The 22,865-nt window shown below is 38.2% G+C and overlaps 1 long non-coding RNA gene across 1 annotated transcript; it reads left to right on the top strand.

Annotated features, from left to right (window-relative positions):
• Positions 1 to 2,936: 2,936 nt before the first annotated feature.
• On the top strand, positions 2,937 to 11,308 carry LOC137642277 (uncharacterized). Its single transcript, XR_011044725.1, has 4 exons — positions 2,937 to 3,027; positions 5,062 to 5,217; positions 6,707 to 6,838; positions 10,159 to 11,308. It is a non-coding gene; the product is annotated as an uncharacterized lncRNA (long non-coding RNA).
• Positions 11,309 to 22,865: the final 11,557 nt, after the last annotated feature.

The following is a 22,865-nucleotide window of genomic DNA, read 5'->3' as shown; positions in this document are numbered from 1 at the left end:
CATATAAATAATATGGTAAGAAATTGTAACTATCATATGAGAAACAGCATTTATTAGTAAATACTTAAATGAAAAATCTATGGCCATACTCATTAATCACCACATATTTTCAAGAATTGATTACTGCAACTCACTGTTCTATAGCTTACCAAATTATCAGCTGAAGAAAATTCAGAGAGTACAAAACAGAGCCGCTAGATTAATAAAAGGACTACACAATAGGGAAAGAGTTACCCCTGCACTAATTAAATTACACTGGCTGCCGGTAAAAGCGAGAATTTAATACGAGCTACTCTTACTAACGTTTAAGATACTGAACTAAAATTAACCAAAATATCTAAAAGAATGCCTGAACAAACTAGAACTAGAAACAAATGTTAACATAAGACACATGAGTGACAAACATAGGCTATCTGAACCAAGAACAAATAGTAAATTTGGAGAAAGGGCTTTTAGCTACTGTGCGCCTAGACATTATAATAAACTGCCAACTGAAATGAAGGACCTAAAGGGAGCAATTGAATTTAAGAAGAACCTAAAGACATTACTTTTCACATCATATGATTTGGAAGATGCTACAATCAAAGAATTGTATAAGTTATAATGAAAATGTTTCGTTAGATGATTAATATGGACCCGCCCGAGAAGTAGTTCACTCGACTTCAGTGGAGGGTTGGATTTAAACCCAAAACAAACAAACATTCTTCTTGTTTCGTAATTTTCCAATATTTTAAGTAGTTATATTTCCATATTCCACCTCAGCATTATCAAATCTGTTCTCACAAGCTTTGCTTTCTCTTTTTGTATTACAGTACACGTTTCCAATCCATCCATTAACACTGGTCTTATTACTGTGCTATAGAGCTTGGGTTTTAGCTTGATCAGCCTTTTCGCATACCATGCCACTTCTACCTCTCACCGCTTCTCCCATGATGCTTTTCTCCTATTCTCAACTTCAGCCTCACATCATCCATCCTGACTTACAATAGTAGAACCCAGGTATCTAAATTGCTCCACCTGTTTTATAATCAAGCCTTTACTTTCATGTATGGCTACCCTCTTCTTACCTTCCTTACTGCTCACCATAATTTTAGATTATCCATATTTACCCTCATGCCAGCCCTCTCTTAAGTCCCAATTGCCAGTATAACTCTTCTCTGTAGGTCTTCCTCATTTTCAGCGGTAATCATCAACACATCCATGACCACTACAAATAAAGTTATCAAAAACTTTGGTCAACAAAGTGTGAATAACACAAAGAGATAGATGTTTTCCCCAAGAATGGGGAAACAGCTTTGAATGAACTAAACTCGACACTACACTTTTCAACTTTATTTCGTAAGGCTACATTTATTACCATAGAAACAGGTTCATCTTGGCAATGGAAACAAAATAGCTTGCAGTGTAGATCTTTATAGAATGTTACTTATTGGACGTTAAAGATCTCCACATACTACATGTTTTTATGCTTGTACTTTTGTATTATATTCGATAAAGTCGTAAATTACTGTCCCAGAAGAATAACATTTCACTAGGTCGTCATGCATGTTGCATAAAATTTTTCATAATTCTGACCATCCTTTACATTTAGATCTTCCTGGAGAGTACCACCCTGTTCGTAATAGTGGGCATGCGGTTAATTCTAATAGTCATGTCTCCTCTATCATGAGGCTCAATGCTACACAGTATTCTAGAAGTTTTATTCCAGGTGTGACCAGGTTGTGGAACGATCTTCAAAATCAGGCAGTTGAATCCGTGTAACTTCAAAAGTTTAAAGTTAACTCACAGCGAATATTCTTATGTCCACCAGTCTTATATAAGTCTCTTTCTATAGCTCATTTATGAAATATCCATTTTAATGTTGTTACTGATCTTAAAATATGTTATTTTGATTGTTCCTTACTTCTCTTGTAGTTTATTTCCCCTCACTGGACTATTTTCCCCTGCTGGAGTCCTTAGGCTTATAGCATCTTGCTTTTTAAACTAGGGTTGTATTATTATTATTATTATTATTATTATTATTATTATTAGCTAAGCCACAAACCTAGTTGGAAAAGCAGGATGTCATAAGTCCAAGGGTTCCAACAGGGAAAAGTAGCCCAGTGAGGAAAGGAAACATCAATGAAACAAATAAACTGCAAGAGAAGTAATGGACAATTAAAATAACATATTTCAATCCCGTAACACTAAAATAAATCTTTCATAAATAAACTATAAAAAGATATATTCTGTTTGAATATCTGATAATCTTATTACTGATAAACTGATAGACCTATATCTGATAAACTTATTACTAAAAAAACAAATAGCTTAGTTTTCTTTATATACAAATTCTCTTTTTATAGTTTATATATGAAAGAGCTATTTCAATGCTGTTACTGTTCTTAAAATATTTTGTATTAATTTCTCATTACTTATGTAGTTTATTTATTTCCTTATACTTCCTTTCCTCACTGGGCTATTTTCCCTGTTGAAGCACTTGGGTTTACAGCATCCTGCTTTTCCAACTTGGGTTGCGGCTTACCTAGTAGTAGCCTACTAGAAATAATAATAATAATAATAATAATAATAATACATTTAAAACTTTTCCCGAGTTCCATCTATCCAGTAGAGTCGCTTACAAATTAATAATAATAATAATAATAATAATAATAATAATAATAATAATAATAATAATAATAATAATAATAATAATCTCATGATCTGTCAGTCAGTCACGAGTCGACTCAAGAGTTGCCAGATTGGCCTTTTTCGGGCCAAAAAACTCAAAATTTGTCCCTTTTTTGTGCTAGATACCTAAACTTGGCCTTTTTGAAATTGGTTAGCCTTAAATGCTCTATTTTCGGCCTGTTTCTGCTATTAGGTTGGCCTTTTAAAACTGCAGTTGATCAGACGTTGGCCTTTTTTTATTTGGAAAACCTGGCAACCCTGTCGACTCACGGGTCAGTCAGTAGTTGGACATTGAAGGGAGTTGACGTGCAACTGTGGCAGGTCTTGCAATACATTTGGATCAAAATCCAATATAAGGTAATATATATACTATAATCTATAATATATATACTATAATCTGCTTACCTTATTATAATAAACATATGTAAAATTCCAATAAAATACATTTCGTTAAAGCTCTTTACGTAGCATTGACACATAGGCCTAAGTTCTGGCGATGTAGATCTTGAGCGCCAAAGATGAATGGATTATACTGATGGCTATAATAATTGTTATATGAAATTATATAATTATATTTCTCATATGACTCGTAAAATGGCTATAAGAAAGGATACGGAATTTCATTTTGTAAACGATTTCTTGGTCTCTCTCTGTACGTTCGCCTATAGGCCTATCCTTCTTCCTAACTACAATTTGAACCTATCAATATTAACAACAGAAATATAAGCTAGATTTATGCTCTGTCTATTATTATTATCCTTATTATTAATATTATTATTATTATTATTAGGCCTATTGTAGCAGTAGTAGCCTATAGGCCTAGTTGGAAACGCAGGATACTACATGCCTTAGACATACTAGGGAAAGCAAATGAAACCACAACAAAAATACTAAACCAAGAGTAAAGGATAGGGTATAAAATAGACATAATTTCAATATGAGCACGGCTATACACAGAAAAAAAGACAGAGATGATTAAAAAGAAAAAAAAAAACGAAAATAAAGAAAAATATGAAAAAAAAAATCAACTTCTAGGTATATCACTAGACACTTTAGCCTCTATATTGAATGCTAACTACTTCTATTGCAGATCAGATTAAAATATGCGATAAAATTTAACGTTTTGATAAAATTATAGGAATTTACCCTAAAAGAATGTGTTATCTGACCTTGGGTTAGAGTTCTCTTGTTTGAGGGTACACTCGGACACACTATTCTATCTTACTTCTCTTCCTATTGTTAAGTTAAAGTTTTTTATAGTTTATATAGGAAATATTTATTTAAATGTTACTATTCTTGAAATATTTTATTCTGACTCGTTTCCTTTCCTCACTAGGCTATTTTCCCTGTCGGAGCCCCTGGGCTTATAGCATTCTGCTTTTCCAACTAGGGTTGTAGTTTAGCAAGTAGGCCTATGTTGTCACTTGCCATAGTGTTCAAGTGCTACTTCACAGTGAAATCCATCTATTCAATCTTATCAGTCAATAATCAACGGAAACTCATCCCTAAGATTAAAAGTCTATATACATGCCTAGTCTAATTATCTTTTCAATAGGCTACTGAGCCTACTGTAGTTTTAATTCTGCTATTACATACAAGCTTATTCCATCCATATTTATTTATTGAACTAAGACATCGTGTTATCAGAGAATTTTTTTCCTGTTGGAGCCCCTGGGTTTATAGCATCTCGCTTTTCCAACTTGGGCTATAGCTTAGCTTTTGATAATAATGGTAGTAACTATGCCTTCTCCATCTTAAGGCACAATGCTACACAGTGTTCCATAAATTTTATTCCAGGTGTGACCAGATGCTGGAGTGATCTTCATAATCTTAGCGTAGATCTTCAGAAGTTCAAACTTATCCTTTTTTAATTTTTCTTTTGTAAATTCTATTTTATTGAACAGGTTGACCTTATTGCTATTTTATAATTTATTTATGACTGATATATTCTAAATTTGTTACTGATCTTAATATATTCTATATCTTATTAATTACTTATATATAGTTCATTTGCTATTCAATTTCCTCATTGGGGTATTTTCCCTGTTGGAGCCCTTGGGCTTGTAGCTTTCTGCTTTTCGAACTAAGGTTGTAGCTTGGCTAGTAATAACAATGATTATAACTAACAAAAGATCTATAAGACCAAACGATTCTTTGAGTTGTTTTGAATATTTTTAGCAAAATATAAATTAAACATCTTAAAAGTTTTTTTTTTCAAGTAGATTATATTATCGTTTTGTGTGTTCTGATTTTTAAAAAAATCATTATTTTTTAGGATTTTTCATTCAAGTAGCTTATATTATCGTTGTGTGTGTTCTGGTAAAAAAAAAATGATATATATTTGACGGTATATTAAAGCTTCTTTTCTAACCCCACTTTTCATCACCGCAGGTCATAATGGCTACATTTGTAAAAGCGGATATGAAAGTATGCGTCTTTATGATTGGACTTCTGGGAATAATGAGCATAATACGTTTAGCAGTCTTGGGAAGCACGGAACAGTATGGCCACCAAGCAAAATCCAATATTACTGATGAATTCCATGAGGTAACTTTTTTTTTCTTTTCATTAGTCCTACCACCGGAAATTACATAAATTTCTCTGTACCTCACACACAAACCGTCAATCGAAGTTTAGTTCTAAAGATGAAGATATAATAACCTGTTGTTCTGTATTCGCCAGTTTACTATAGTCAATTCTTTTTAGTGAGGCAGATTTGCACCGACTCACAGGGGTGTCCTTTTAGCTCGGAAAAGTTTCCGATCGCTGATTGGTTGGACAAGATAATTCTAACCAATCAGATAACAGGAAACGTTTTCGAGGCTCAATACGACACCGTATTCTTGAAGTTTTATTCCAGCTGTTACCAAGTTGTGGAATGATCTCCCTAATCGGGTAGTTGAATCAGTAGAACTTCAAAAGTTCAAAGTTGGAGCAAATGTTTTTATGTTGACCAGGCTGACATGAGTTTTTTTTTATTGTTTATATATGTCATATCTGTTTTTGACGTTGTTAATAGTTTATATAGGACATATCTGTTTTAACGTTGTTACTTTTTTTAGAATGATATATTGTTAATTTATTCTCATCATTTATTCATTTCCTTTCCTCACTCGGCTATTTTTCCCTGTTGGAGCCCTTGGGCTTAGAGCATCTTGCTTTTCCAACTAGGGTTGTAGCTTGGCTAGTAATAATAATAATAATAATAATAATAATAATAATAATAATAATAATAAATCAAAATCATTTTTTTTTTCTTTACAAGTCTTACATAGTATAATCAAACAACATTCCTTTCTACATCTCACGAGACGAAAATTTCATTGGATAACTTGCATTTATAAGAATAAAACCATATTTCGAGTTTATAGAATTAAAAAGAAAAAAGATTTAGAATTAAAATACATAATTCCCAAGGTCTTCCTTTTAGTATTGTAGTTACTATAAGCAAATATTGCTGACAAGGCAGTATCCCTTGAGAAACCATACTCGATCATACCCACAGTTATCTTGGAAGTCCAAAAAAAAAAAAAAAAAAAAAAAAAAAAAAAAAAAAAAAAACCACCCATTGGATCTTTACTTCCTGATTTCATATTGACCCCAAATTTTATTGTCGTAGTTCCAAGGATAATGGACAAAGGTTGTGGTCGCCGAAGTTGTAATGTCCCTGACTAGTGAATGCCAGACTGGGGTTGGAGTCCCGCTCAAACTCGTTAGTTTCTTTGGTCACTGCAACCTTACCATCCCTGTGAGTAAAGGAGCCTATAGGTCTATCTGCTGAGTCAACAGCAGCCACTGCCTGGCCCTCCTTGGTCCTAGCTTGGGGGGAGAGGGGGTTTGGGCGCTGATCATAATGTATATATGGTCAGTCTCTAGGGCATTGTCCTCCTCGACAGGGCAATGTCACTGTCCCTGCCATTCATCAGCGGCCTTTAAACCTTAAAGTCTATTATCCTTTGGTAATTCTATGTTATTTATTTAGATTCACATTCTTTTCAGTCAAGTGCATCATCCTTGTTTGTCTGTTTTGTTCCAGGATGACATCAGTGAATTCCTAACAAATATCACCAACCTTTTTGACATTCTGTTCCTGTTATTCATCTTCAATGGCATCCTTTTTCTTAAAATGATCTAGACGATTCAACAAACTCTCACTAAGAGTGCAGAGGTAAGGTGAAATTCCATTTGTTTGAACTTTGATTTTGAAGGCGTAAGGTCCAGAGAATAGTGTAAAGATGGCGTATATTCCCAAAGAATGGTGTAAATATGACGTATATTCCCAGAGAATGATGTAAATGTGGCGTATGTTCCCGTAGAAGGGTGTAAATATGGCATATATTCCCAGAGAATGGTGTAAATGTGGCGTATGTTCCCAGAGAAGGGTGTAAATATGGCGTATATTTCCAGAGAATGGTGTAAATGTGGTGTATGTTCCCAGAGAATGGTGTAAATGTGGCGTATGTTCCCAGAGAATGGAGTAAATAGGGCGTATATTCCCCGAGAATAGTGTAAATGTAGCGTGTTCCCAGAGAATGGTGTAAATGTGGTGTATGTTCCCAGAGAAGGGTGTAAATATGGCGTATATTTCCAGAGAATGGTGTAAATGTGGTGTATGTTCCCAGAGAATGGTGTAAATGTGGCGTATGTTCCCAGAGAATGGAGTAAATAGGGCGTATATTCCCCGAGAATAGTGTAAATGTAGCGTGTTCCCAGAGAATGGTGTAAATGTGGTGTATGTTCCCAGAGAATGGTGTAAATAGGGCATATATTCCCAAAGAATGGTGTAAATACGGCGTATATTCTCAGAGAATGGCGTAAAAGTGGCGTGTTCCCATAAAAGGGTGTAAATGTGGAGTATGTTCCCCGGGAAGGGTGTAAATATGGCGTAGATTCCCAAAGAATGGAGTAAATACGGCGTTTATTCTCAGAGAATGGTGTAAAAGTGGCGTGTTCCCGGAAAAGGGTGTAAATGTGGAGTATGTTCCCCGGGAAGGGTGTAAATATGGCGTAGATTCCCAGTGAAGTGTGTAAATATTGATACAAGGCTGGTTGGTACATTATTTAACCATGATATTAATTATAGTCTACTCATAAACTAAATTTAAATCCGAATAAAGATATCAGAAAGTTTAGATGAATAATTTCATATAGAAAGCAATACATGTAATGGGTAAGGAGGAATTGGTATAGTTAAAAATGGGAAGAACGAAATATCAAATTGGATTTTGGAACACATTGGTGTCTCTCTCTCTCTCTCTCTCTCTCTCTCTCTCTCAAGGGATTTCCCTATGGATTTGTGATTCCCTGGGAGAGCAAAATCGACATTAAAGGGTATTTGTTACAGATAAAATTATCATATACTGTATATATTTATACATAATAATCATATATACACACATTCAAATATAATATTACCGCTAGATAGTTATGGGGTCCTTTGAACCCCCCCCCCCCCCCCCAGACAGTACCACATTAGATCCTTCTCCTTGGTAACGGTTCATTTTCCCTTTGCCTACACATACACCGAATAATCTGGCTTATTCTTTACATATTCTCCTCTGTCCTCATACACGTGACAACAGAGATTACCAAACAATTCTTTTTCACCCAAGGGGTTAACTATTGCACTGTAATTGTTCAGTGGCCACTTTCCTCTTGTAAGGGTAGAAGAGACTCTTTAGCTATGGTAAGCAGCTCTTCTAGGACAATCCAAAATCAAACCATTGTTCACTAGTCTTAGTTAGTGCCATAGCCTCTGTATCATGGTCTTCCACCATCTTGGGTTAGAGTTCTCTTGCTTGAGGGTACACTCAGACATACTATTCTATCCTTAGCTCACAAGGATGGTGAGGTTGCAGCGACCAAAGGAACTAAGAAATTTGAGCGTGACTTGAACCCCACTCTGGAGATCACTAGTCAGGGACGTTACCACATAAGCCACCACAAACCAAACAAAAGAGCCTTCTCTAATACCAGAGAATTTCACACTGCACTTCCATAGGACTCTAGAAAAAGTAATATCAGCCTACTCGCCTATCTAAGTTGAGCAAAAAAATTTCCAAACAGCCTAAAATTGTGAGCAAATTTATAGAAATGAAAAAGTTGAAGCACAGAATTATACCACTGTATGTCCTGCGTGTCATAGAAAGTGACTAAAAGGACAGCTGCTGCCTTGCAGGCTTGCTTTTTAGCAAAAGGCTAGGCCCACTGCCATTAACTTTGGAAACTGCTCCCTTGCAGTTGGACTATTTAGTCAACAGGTTAGGACCACCGCCAATAACTGTGGCTGATAAAAATTATGCCTGATGGGCAACAGACCCCTTAATGTAGGGATAACAGAGGGAAAGAATATCTACAAGGATGAAGGAAGAATGTTAAAAGTAGTAATTCACATAACTATTTAGGATTAGAGTAAATAGAAAATACTGGTTGATGGTAGAATGAGAATAGGCGAGTCATTAAATAGATGAAGCAAAAAGATGTTCATAACATCCCTTGTCTCATCAGCCAAATCTGGAATTTCTCTCTTCTTTGACTCTTTCCACTTTACTTCTGAACTCTCTTGCCTTCTCCCACATCAGCTTACAAGTCTTTGATCTCCATTTCCTGATTGGGGCTTTTCTTACATTCCATTAAAATTTTCTTGTCTTCCTTCCTAAACAAAATATAATCAATTAATTTGAGTCATATATATATATATATATATATATATATATATATATATATATATACATATATATATATATAGGTATATATATATATATACCTGTATATATATATATATATATATATATATACCTGTATATATATATATATATATATATATATATATATATATATATATATACCTGTATATATATACATATATATATATATATACTGTATATATATATATATATATATATATATATATATATATATATATATATATATATATATATATATACTGTACATATATATATATATATATATATATATATATATATATATATATATATATATACATATATATACTGTATATATATATATATATATATATATATATATATATATATATGTATATATATGTATATACATATATATATATATATATATATATATATATATATATATATATATGTATATATATGTATATACATATATATATATATATATATATATATATATATATATATATATATATATATATATATATATATATATACATATATATACATACATATATATGTATATATATATATATATATATATATATATATATATATATATGATCAACCTGTCTTTATTTACCTTATACATACATACATACATATATATATATATATATATATATATATATATATATATATATATATATATATATATATATATTTATATATATATATATATATATATATATATATATATATATATATATATATATATATAAACATCAATCTATAAGATCAACCTTTCTGTATTTACCTGTAAAAAATCTTATTATTGCAGTGATCTCACCAAGAAGAAATAACAAGTAGGATGAAACATCTTGTCCTGTATACGGAGATCTCCGAGGATAAAGAGACTGGAGACAAGTATTTATACTATGACTCACCTGGTAAACTCAACACAACTGCCACATCATATAATCAAGTCTCGAAGGGGGAAAACCTTATTGAACCAGATACTGAAGCAAGCAGACACAAGATCCATCAACTAACGAACTTGAGGATCATCGTCTAGCCCTGCAGTTACCCAGCAATGACACCAGACACATGCTGATCTTATGTACAAACTCAGTGACCTATCAAACTTCATGTCTATTTCTATATTGCCACAGCCATCGTCAGATCATATTTATCCAGATTTCCTCTCAAAGGGTCTACTCTTTTAAGTCATTTAAGCAATAAACATTTCTAATAGGTCACTTTTTTAATAAGTATTATTTTCCCCAAGTTTTTTTAGCAATAATAATAACTTTTTATAGACCCCTTTTATATTTTAAATATGTATCATTTACTAATATCAAGTCATTTAAACAATAACAACTTCTAATAGGGCACTCTTATATTTTATGTCTTCTAATAGATCACTTTTATATATTTTAAGTATTATCTATTTAAATGATGTATTCTATTTTGTTTTCCAATGGTTTTTAAAAGGATTTGGCTTATATTTACTGAAACATCATCAATTTTAAGAGGCAAGCATTAAGTGTGTTGTACCTTTAATGGCTAAAAGGGACCATTCTATTCTTAGAAACTTTGATATGTAGAACACTAACCAATACTGTACTGTCTAATATAACCCTGTTTATTGCATTGAAACATCAACTTTATGATGAGCTTACCATATTTTTCTGTCCTGAAATTTAACCTTCAAACTAATTTACAATTGACATTAGAACCCTTTCCTACAAAACATATCTACATTCATAAAAATATATATTTTTACATGTATGACTAATACAATGCTTTATATAACTAATTTAACATTACTGTTTTTTATTTTTTAACTTAAATTTCAGTAGAATCTTTGGATAAAGAGACTATGTATACTTTTAAAAAATTATTTAACAACCTAGGAGAAAAAACTACTAAAGAGTTACGTAGGAAATCTTTGGGTAATTAAGATAGAAGAAATTTTTGTTATCTTTTTCTTGATAAAGAGGATATTTCCAATATATTGCAATTCAATTTGTGTGTTATCACTTCACCTTCTCAAGTAACTGTTGTTTCTGGAATTTTGAGTAAAAAAATATAAGGAAAAGAAACAAAGAAACAAAAATGGGAAGCACCAAGAAACATATCTTCATTAATAAGAGAAAAGCTCAAAATATGAATACGGTCTCTTTCCTGCAATATATGTTCTTCCAATACTTTCTGCAACGAGTAAGACGGTGACAGCAATAAGCAACAGCCCTAGAGAGCATGAGCACCTGGAAAAATGTTTCTCAGTGCAAGGGCAAGAGGAATGCAACCTTAAAGAACGTTGAATTTACTAAGATATGCATACTTTTCACCCTAAGCTGTATATTACTAATAACCCTTGGGCTATTTCATGGAAGAGGAAATGTCTTGAAGGATCCGATACAATTTCAGAGGGAATTCAGTACGGCGCAGAATGATCGTAACCAACTGCTTCTAGCTTTGGTGAAGAGTTTATTAGTTTATATCTATCAAAGAGTAAAGTATTTAGTTCTCTCTCAGCTGGTATATTAATTACAAAAATATACATGCATTGAAAGAAAGGATTCTTATTATATTTAAATAAAATTATTGGACCTAACTTTCATATTCAGTGTTACTGCATCTCTACATGATGATATGATCATGTTGATATAAAGCTCAAATAAATAAGGGAATAAACTCATCAAATTAAAATACAATCATACATATCGTAATTCCTTTTGTACCATTGAATGCCAGCCGTATCATGTAATTCTTTTACAAACAATATAATTTGTTACTAATATATACTATATGAATTGCCTCCTGTGCCTTGCAGATGGTTCAGGCAATTAAAGCACCAACTCAGTCTATCACAACAGGACTTTTAGAATTAAAAAGAAAAATCCAATTTTTCTCACACTGCAAAGTCTTCCTATTGGTGGGACCACCACTAACTCATCAAGTCCTGAGAGGTATGTGGAGAAAGCAGATCCCTAGCAGGTCTGTAAACTTTGGATGTATGGAATGCCACCTAAAACTGGAGGATTTGAATATGAAAACACTGAGAAAATACTGATGATCTTGATTGAAAGCAAAAATTAATACTCTTGCTCTCGTACAAAGCCTTGTTGATGTTCCTCCACCTGAGCCACTTTCACCAAACATGCTTTACATTTAGGAGCATAGATTGTTGAATACTTAGGAAAATTAAAGAGAAAAAATATTCTTTTAAGTTTCTCAAATTTTTCCAACATGCTTGGGGTTTTATTCCCCAAATATTTTACCCTTCAAAGCCTCCAGAAGATCAAGAAAATTGGATAAGGATTCTAGAAAAAAGTTTTAAAGAATCTAGAATGTTATCGTCCATTGATAAGGTCATGGTAACAGCAGACACTAAAGACAAAGCCAGATTGAAAGTGATTGTAGACATGAATCAGTTTGTAGCCTTGGCATAAGCAGGAGGATGAAAAATACTAGCAAAAACAGATAAGAGGAATATCAAAGTTTTCTGAGCAAACAGTACAACCAGGGACTAAGCAAGACAATAAAAAAGCACGCACAAGACAATGGATAGCCAACTCAAAAGAAGAGGACAAAACTGACTAGCAGGTCCTCCATGAGAGCCAACGGTATAACATTACTTTATGGCAATAGAAGGAGGTAACAACAGAGAATCAGTCTTGCAATCACCCCCAAACAAAACCAGTTGAGAGCTTGGAAAGAGGGCCAAATACTGTAGGTCCTTTCCTACAAGTTGTAACTCGTTTTGATGCAAGTTGGAATACACCTAAATACAGTACTGTACGATATATAAGCACCATGGTCACTCACCTAGGCTAATTCTGTAGTAAAGTCATAATGTAGGACATAAAAACTCCCTTAAAGACACAGAAACATAACAGAACAAAAAAAAAACACATAAGAGGACACATAGAATGACGAAATGAAACTAACAAAACAATACTGTAATAAAATTCCTTTATGGGAGATACGTTGTATTCACAAAATGTTGTAGTTGTAACCCAAGAACCTCATTAAGGGACCCTTACAAAGTCAACACGAATAGGGTTTGGAAAGGATGGTAGATGGAGTAACTGCTGTCTGGGAGTACATAGACCGAAGCGAAATGAAGAACATAATACGAAGTTGGACAGACACATGTGAAGAGGTAAATTACTGCTCAATAGATGTATACCTGCTTGCACAGCCCAGAAAACTAGTGCAGAGACAGATGGTCTTGAAGTTTACAGCTGGCACAGTACTCTATACTTGTAATGGTAGAATCAGTGGATTAAAATGTTATTTTCATTAGTAAAATAAATTTTTGAATATACTTACCCGGTGATCATGTAGCTGCAGCTCTGCTGCCCGACAGAAAAAACCTACGGGCGGAATACGCCAGCGATCGCTATACAGGTGGGGGTGTACATCAACAGCGCCATCTGTCGAGTAGGTACTCAAGTACTTCTTGTCAACACAGAACCAATTTTCTCCTCGGTCCACTGGGTCTCTATTGGGGAGGAAGGGTGGGTCCTTTAATTCATGATCACCGGGTAAGTATATTCAAAAATTTATTTTACAAATGAAAATAAAATTTTTCAATATTAATCTTACCCGGTGATCATGTAGCTGATTCACACCCAGGGGGGTGGGTGGAGACCAGCATACATGTTAACATTAGAAGCTAAGTATTCCGTATATCATTTTAGCAGTTATTCAAAATAACAAACATAAAATTAATAAGTACCTGGTAAGGAAGTCGACTTGAACCATTACTCTGCCTTTTTAAGTACGTCTTCCTTACTGAGCCTCGCGATCCTCTTAGGATGCTGAGCGACTCCTAGGTGCTGAAGTATGAAGGGCTGCAACCCATACTAAAGGACCTCATCACAACCTCTAATCTAGGCGCTTCTCAAGAAAAGAATTTGACCACCCGCCAAATCAACCAGGATGCGAAAGGCTTCTTAGCCTTCCGTACAACCCAAAAACAAACATAAAAACATTTCAAGAGAAAGATTAAAAAAGGTTATGGGATTATGGGAATGTAGTGGTTGAGCCCTCACCTACTACTGCACTCGCTGCTACGAATGGTCCCAGGGTGTAGCAGTTCTCGTAAAGAGACTGGACATCTTTAAGGTAAAATGATGCGAACACTGACTTGCTTCTCCAATAGGTTGCATCCATTACACTCTGCAGAGATCTGTTTTGTTTGAAGGCCACTGAAGTTGCGACAGCTTTAACTTCATGTGTCCTTACCTTCAGCAAAGCATGGTCTTCCTCATTCAGATGAGAATGAGCTTCTCTAATCAAAAGTCTGATGTAATAAGAAACTGCGTTCTTCGACATCGGTAAAGCAGGTTTCTTAATAGAGCACCATAAAGCTTCTGATTGTCCTCGTAATGGCTTCGTACGTCTTAAATAGTACTTAAGAGCTCTTACTGGGCATAGTACTCTCTCTTGTTCATTTCCAACCAAACTGGACAGACTTGGAATCTCGAACGATTTGGGCCAAGGACGAGAAGGGAGTTCGTTTTTAGCTAAAAAACCAAGCTGTAAGGAACATGTAGCCGTTTCAGATGTAAATCCTATGTTCCTGCTGAAGGCGTGTATCTCACTGACTCTTTTAGCTGTTGCTAAGCAGACGAGGAAAAGAGTCTTCAAAGTGAGATCTTTAAAAGAGGCTGATTGAAGCGGTTCGAACCTTGCTGACATCAGGAACCTTAAAACCACGTCTAAGTTCCAACCTGGTGTGGCCAACCGACGCTCCTTCGAGGTCTCAAAAGACTTAAGGAGGTCCTGTAGATCTTTGTTGTTGGAAAGATCTAAGCCTCTGTGGCAGAAGACTGCTGCCAACATGCTTCTGTAACCTTTGATCGTAGGAGCTGAAAGGGATCTTACCTTCCTTAGGTGTAAAAGGAAGTCAGCTATCTGAGTTACAGAGGTACTGGTTGAGGATACTGAATTCGCCTTGCACCAGCTTCGGAAGACTTCCCATTTTGACTGGTAGACCTTGAGAGTGGATGTCCTCCTTGCTCTGGCAATCGCTCTGGCTGCCTCCTTCGAAAAGCCTCTAGCTCTTGAGAGTCTTTCGATAGTCTGAAGGCAGTCAGACGAAGAGCGTGGAGGCTTGGGTGTACCTTCTTTACATGCGGCTGACGCAGAAGGTCCACTCTTAGAGGAAGAGTCCTGGGAACGTCTACTAGCCATTGCAGTACCTCGGTGAACCATTCTCTCGCGGGCCAGAGGGGAGCAACCAACGTCAACCTTGTCCCTTCGTGAGAGGCGAACTTCTGCAGTACCTTGTTGACAATCTTGAACGGGGGGAACGCATAAAGGTCTAGATGGGACCAATCCAGAAGAAAGGCATCTATGTGAACTGCTGCTGGGTCCGGAATCGGTGAGCAATAATTTGGGAGCCTCTTGGTCATCGAGGTAGCGAACAGATCTATGGTGGGCTGACCCCACAAGGCCCATAGTCTGTTGCAAACATTCTTGTGAAGGGTCCATTCTGTTGGGATGATCTGACCCTTCCGGCTGAGGCGGTCTGCCATGACATTCATGTCGCCTTGAATGAACCTCGTTACTAGAGATATGTTTCGACCTCTTGACCAGGTGAGGAGGTCCCTTGCGATCTCGAACAACGTCATCGAATGAGTCCCTCCTTGCTTGGAGATGTACGCCAAGGCTGTGGTGTTGTCGGAGTTCACTTCCACCACCTTGCCTAGAAGGAGGGACTTGAAGCTTCTCAAGGCCAGATGAACTGCCAGTAGCTCCTTGCAGTTGATGTGCAGTGCTCTTTGATCCGAATTCCACGTGCCCGAGCATTCCCGACCGTCCAGTGTCGCACCCCAGCCCGTGTCCGATGCGTCCGAGAAGAGAAGGTGGTCGGGGGTCTGAACAGCCAGTGGTAGACCTTCCCTGAGCAGAATGTTGTTCTTCCACCAAGTCAGTGCAGACTTCATCTTCTCGGAGATAGGAACTGAGACCGCTTCTAGCGTCATGTCCTTTCTCCAGTGAGCAGCTAGGTGATACTGAAGGGGTCGGAGGTGGAGTCTCCCTAACGCGATGAACTGGTCCAGCGATGAAAGCGTCCCTATCAGACTCATCCACTGTCTGACTGAACATCGGTTCTTCTTCAGCATGCTCTGGATGCATTCTTGGGCTTGACTGATTCTGGGGGCCGACGGAAAAGCCCGAAAAGCTTGACTCTGAATCTCCATACCTAGATATACTATAGTTTGGGATGGGACGAGTTGGGACTTTTCCATATTGACCAGGAGACCCAATTCCTTGGTCAGATCCAGAGTCCATTTTAGATTCTCCAGACAGCGACGACTTGACGCAGCTCTTAAAAGCCAGTCGTCCAAATAGAGGGAGGCTCTGATGTCTGCTAAATGCAGGAATTTGGCAATATTCCTCATCAGTTTGGTAAACACTAGAGGTGCCGTGCTTAGGCCAAAGCACAGGGCTTGGAACTGGTATACCACCTTCCCAAAAACGAACCTTAGAAAAGGTTGGGAATCTGGGTGGATGGGGACGTGAAAGTACGCGTCCTTTAGGTCTAACGAGACCATCCAGTCTTCCTTCCTGACCGATGCTAGAACCGACTTCGTCGTCTCCATGGTGAACGTCTGCTTGGTGACAAAGACATTTAGAGTACTGACGTCTAGCACCGGTCTCCACCCTCCTGTCTTCTTCGCCACTAAGAAGAGACGGTTGTAGAACCCCGGGGATTGATGGTCCCGGACTATGACTACCGCTCCCTTTTGTAGCAAGAGAGACACCTCTTGCTGTAAAGCTAGCCTCTTGTCCTCCTCTCTGTACCTGGGAGAGAGGTCGATGGGAGTTGTTGCTAGAGGGGGCTTGCGCAAGAATGGAATCCTGTACCCCTCTCTGAGTAACTTCACAGACTGTGCATCTGCACCCCTGTTCTCCCAGGCCTGCCAGTAGTTCTTGAGCCTGGCTCCCACTGCTGTCTGAAGAAGGTGGCAGTCAGACTCTGCCTTTTGAGGACTTGGAACCCTTCTTCTTGTTGCCACGTTGACTAACGGCACGAGTACCTCCTCTGCCGGAGGTTCTGCCACGAAAGGGCGGAATGAACCTAGACGCTGGTGTGTCCATCCTAGGTCTAGGCACGGAAGGTAAAGCTGTGACTTTACGTGCGGATGACGCCACCAGGTCATGAGTGTCTTTCTGGATCAACGAGGCGGCAATCCCCTTGATCAACTCTTCAGGAAAGAGACACTTCGATAGCGGAGCAAACATCAGTTCTGACTTCTGACATGGGGTGACTCCCGCCGACAAGAAGTAGCAAAGGTGATCCCGCTTCTTGATAACTCCAGACACGAAAGAAGCCGCAAGCTCGCCAGACCCATCCCGTATGGCTTTGTCCATGCAGGACATGATGAGCATGGCAGATTCCTTATCCGAAGGGGAGGTCTTCCTGCTCAACGCTCCCAAACACCAGTCCAGGAAGTTAAAGATCTCGAACGCACGGAAAACTCCCTTCAAAAGATGGTCCATGTCCGAAGAAGTCCAGCAAATCTTGGAGCGTCTCATAGCCAGTCTGCGGGGAGAGTCTACCAGACTTGAGAAGTCGCCCTGGGCAGAGGCAGGAACTCCCAAGCCGAGAACCTCTCCCGTGGCATACCAGACGCTAGATCTGGAAGCAAGCTTGGCCGGGGGAAACATGAAGGATGTCTTCCCAAGTTGCTTCTTGGCCTGCAACCACTCTCCCAGTACCCTTAAAGCTCTCTTGGACGAGCGAGCGAGTACGAGCTTCGTAAAGGCAGGAGCTGCTGACTGCATGCCTAAAGCGAACTCAGAGGGAGGTGAGCGTGGAGCTGCAGACACAAACTGGTCCGGATACAACTCCTTAAACAGGGCAAGGACTTTCCTAAAGTCTAAGGAGGGAGGCGTAGTCTTGGGTTCATCTATGTCGGAGTGTTGGTCGTCCAAATGCGCAGCTTCGTCGTCATCAGAGATTCCTTCATCCGAATGCTGAGGAGGAAGCGGCAAAGGAGGAGATAAAAGCTGAACGGCTGAATCCGGCAGCACGGGTGCATGCGTAGCTGCACTGGATCCAACATCATGCCGCTGTTGGTCAGTCTGAGAGCTGGCAACAACCAAAGCGGAGTGGTGGTGCGTGGTGGGGACCACCGTGGGTTGCGGAGACTGACGCACCGCGTCAAAACACGGCAGCTTGACTCCACCTTCCTGCTGATGCGGTAGCTCACGCACGTCAACGGAGGGTGCTGCACGTCGGCTAACGTCAACATGCGTCTGGCAGGGTCGACTGCGCATAGGTGGTGGAGCTCTCACAGCCGGAGTGTGGGAGCAGGCAGCCGCAGTGTCAGCTGGGCGCACAACCGTGGCAGGTTGTAGGCTAACGGGTGCAGCGTCAACCTTCTCAGCACGATACTCCTGCATGAAGGAAGCTAGCTGAGTCTGCATAGACTGCAGCAAAGACCACTTAGGGTCTACAGCGGCTGGTGCGGCAACAGACGGAGTGATTGCCTGCTGCGGAACCACTCTACCTCTCTTGGGAGGTGTGCAGTCTTCGGAGGACTGCGGCGAGTCCGAACTGACCCAGTGGCTACACCTGGGCCGTTGGACTCGCTCGGAAGGGACCTTGCGCTTGAGAGGTCGTGAGACCTTGGTCCAGCGTTTTTGTCGAGAAACTTCTTCCGCAGACGAGGAATGAATGGGCTCACTCGTCTGTTTGTGGGTGGGACGATCTCGGCAAGATACGTCCTCAACCACGGAGGGAACGTCTGTCCGCTGATCAAGGCCTGTCGAACCCTTTGGTCGTACGACATTGCTTCTCCCCTGGGCTTGGGAGCTTGCAAGAGGTCCCGGACTGGGAGGACGACAGGCACGAACAGACGCACCCTCATGCGTAACACTGACACTTTTCACTGCACTGACACTCACTTCACTTCCCACTGCACTTTTACCTTTCAACTCCCTGACGTCAGCCATGAGTTGATTGCGGTCATTCGCCAATGACTCAACTCTCTCACCAAGAGCCTGAATGGCACGCATCATATCCGCCATCGAAGGTTGATGAGAGCTAGTAGGAGGGTCGGGTGTAACCACTACAGGGGAAGGAATAGGTTGTGGGGCATGGGGAGAGGAAAAATCAATACAGTAGAGCGAGACGAACTCCTCCTGATCCTATCCTTCTCTAGCCTACGTGCATACTTAAGGAATTCTTGAAAATCGAATTCCGAAAGCCCAGCGCATTCCTCACATCGATCTTCCAATTGACAGGCTTTACCCCTACAATTGGAACAAACGGTGTGCGGATCGATAGAGGCCTTCGGAAGACGCCTAGAACAGTCCCTAGCGCTACACTTCCTGTAATTGGGGACTTGAGTAGGGTCAGACATCTTGAATTAGTCAAAAGGGGGGAAATCCAAAATCTATCCAAGTCGTCAACAAATAATCCAAAATCTAATCAATGAAAGTGAGAAAGTATTGAGGATAACTTCTGCACAGCAAAAGCTAATAACTAGAGAGAATACTTCACCAAATAACGTGAAAATCAACTCCAGAAAACAACAGCGTATCAAGTAGGTCTTGCCGGTGGCACGACAGAGAGAAAATTGGTTCTGTGTTGACAAGAAGTACTTGAGTACCTACTCGACAGATGGCGCTGTTGATGTACACCCCCACCTGTATAGCGATCGCTGGCGTATTCCGCCCGTAGGTTTTTTCTGTCGGGCAGCAGAGCTGCAACTACATGATCACCGGGTAAGATTAATATTGAAAAAGCTCTTTACAGATGTACAGTATCTACAATCAGTTAGTTGATGATACAAACCAAAATATTTCGCACTGAATAAAACCTTGCTGTGTGCTATTCTGCAAAACATGAATGGCCTTAGTAGGCAAAAACTTAAAAGTGAAGCCAGATTGGGATGCTAATGCTATTGGCAAGTCACCTAGCAGTGATTGGGAAAGCACTTGGGTGGTATTGTTAGAAACCCATAATAAGGCATATGAGTACTAGGTAAGATTCAATGAATCAATATTAATATGGCTTAGTTTACAAGCCTAAATATTTGCACTCCATACTTTGTCTTTCTGATGTAGACTGAAATGTTCAACGAAAAATGGAAGACAACCTGTGAATAGTGGATTTCACGCGCCTTTGCTTTATACACGACACCCAAAAGGTGCTCGCGCGAGGGTTGTAACCTCAGCATTCCATGCTTTTATCTTTCTCTGGTATAATTGGAAGGTTTTATCAGAAAAGATATTTAAGAAGGACTCTTTTCACCGGGCGCCACAGGTCTCTCCCCAGAAATAGATTTTTCCTTCATCAAAATCCCTTTTTTAATATTGCTACTTGATTATCAATTTGCATAAATGTCTTTATAATAACTTCAATTTTTATCTTAAATAGTATGCACAGTACAATCTGTGAGAATTGGGCTGTAATGCAATGTAATAACCTTCTCAAACTAATTTTGGAATTAAGAAAATTTTAATTGCATTATAAAAAATTAGCTTCGCAGCTGGAGGCCTACAATAGAAATAAAAATCTTACCAAAGATCTTCAAAAGGAGATCTATACCATACCATGATTGTTCCAGGAGTCTGAATTCAGCGACGTGACCTGCAAAAACTGAACTTGGTACATACCTTCTTAAAGAACAAGACAAAAAATTTTTTATCAAGCTTTCCAATTACATTTTTTGTTTTGGTTAACTTGACGGACATATTCAGTAAATATCAAATTGTATGATACATATATATAAAGATGCGCTTGGGCCTCACCTTACAAAACAAGGCAATCTGTTTAGCTGTAACTCACTATCAAAATTTAACAAACTGTTACCAATACATGTACTGTTGATTAACATTACTACAGTAAAGTACTGTATTACAAAACAGGCTACAACAATACTTGGAAAAGAATACAAGACCAAGGACAATATCAATACAAAAGAAGCCCAGCCCAGTACAGAAAAAAAATGACATAAGTAAATAATAAACAAAGATATAATGAAGAAAATTATTTCAATAATCTAGACATGACAATACTGTATATAAAGAGTATCATCAGATAATGAAGATAAAGAAAAGGCAACAGATTGATACAATACAATGCATCGTTAACCCTTCTACTAGGCCTATCCAAGAAACTATTGTAGTTTTTTAAAATAAGCAGCCTGACATTAGTGTTTGTGTACCGTCAAGCAGAAATCACTATGGATGGCAATGGTACAGAGGCTATGGCACTGGCAAGAAAACACTACACTGTTTGCAGTGTTGCCCTCATAAAAGAGGTACTGTACTGATAATAGTTATTGCCCCCTAATGACAAAAGTCCTTTTCTACAATGCGACACAGTTCAAGGGTCCAACCTGAAATAAAATAAGGATATTGTCCTCTAAAATCAAAACTTAATACTGTACAGTACAACTCGACATACAATAAGTACGAGCTTTAGATATTGACCAATTTTAAAATACAGTGCAAGATTTTAGGGATGTATCATAGAATCTGGACCATAAAGCCCAACACTGGGGAAAAAACCCTCAGTTGCACCATTCAGTCAAAGCTAAAAAGAATTAGAAAACATCAAGTATAAAAGAGGTAGGTAATGTGGATTAAAAAAAACTATAGATCATTAAGTAAACTCTCACAAAAAATTCACTTATGGAACTAGGGCCCTACAGTTGAGTGGCTGAATGAATACTTCTGGAAAAGCCAAAAAATCATGGAAAATGGTGCAGAGGATCTAAAACAGATGGGAAATCAGATAGAATATATGCAAACCCTTTCATTTAAAACTCGTCAAAGCATTTTGTGGTATATACATCAAATGTTATACTGGATTGCAATGAATTTTATTGACTTCATCTCTATTACATAGAGGAGAAAAGAAAGGAAGTGAAAATGGGGCCCCAAGAGAAGGCTAAAAAGTAGTTCTACAGTTTTTGGTTGGGATTTGGGTCTGAAGGGCACGCAATGAGGTCTGGGAAGACAATCAGCATCCATGCACAAGAGGGGGAAAAACCACAGTGGCAGATTGGACACCAAGATGGAAGGATACGAGAACGGATGTACTGTGTAGTAGCAGACAATAAAATGGGGAAAAATGGACACTAGTACCTCAAGTAATGCTTACATACACTGATGATACTGACTGCCAACAGGGATATTTGGGTTTGGGGCTTAGATAATTAATAGCATTATTTGAGGCTGGGTTCTTTTACTCATAGTCCAGGATATTTGGTATATTGCTTATATCTTATACAATACAGATATGAATGGTTAGAAAAAATTAATGCTTTATCTAGTGATACAGTATTTCTGAGGGAATATTTTGCCCAATATTTCAAAGATTTAAAGTTTCTTTTAATCTACCAAAGGTCTTCCCAATATTGGAGAGTAACCAACATAAAGATTAGGGTTTTTTTTTCCCTCAGCTCCTCCCAGTCTAACGAAGGATTCAAGAGAGTTTGGTTGGTACTACTAGGGTGCCACAGCCCATCCTCCCCTGATATCCATCTCAAAGAAGCTCATTTGTCA

The sequence above is a fragment of the Palaemon carinicauda genome, chromosome 6, assembly GCF_036898095.1.
Source record: "Palaemon carinicauda isolate YSFRI2023 chromosome 6, ASM3689809v2, whole genome shotgun sequence".
NCBI classification, from domain to species: domain Eukaryota; kingdom Metazoa; phylum Arthropoda; class Malacostraca; order Decapoda; family Palaemonidae; genus Palaemon; species Palaemon carinicauda.
The sequence above is the reverse complement of the archived record's forward strand: the minus strand, read 5'-3'. Positions and strand labels throughout refer to the sequence as shown.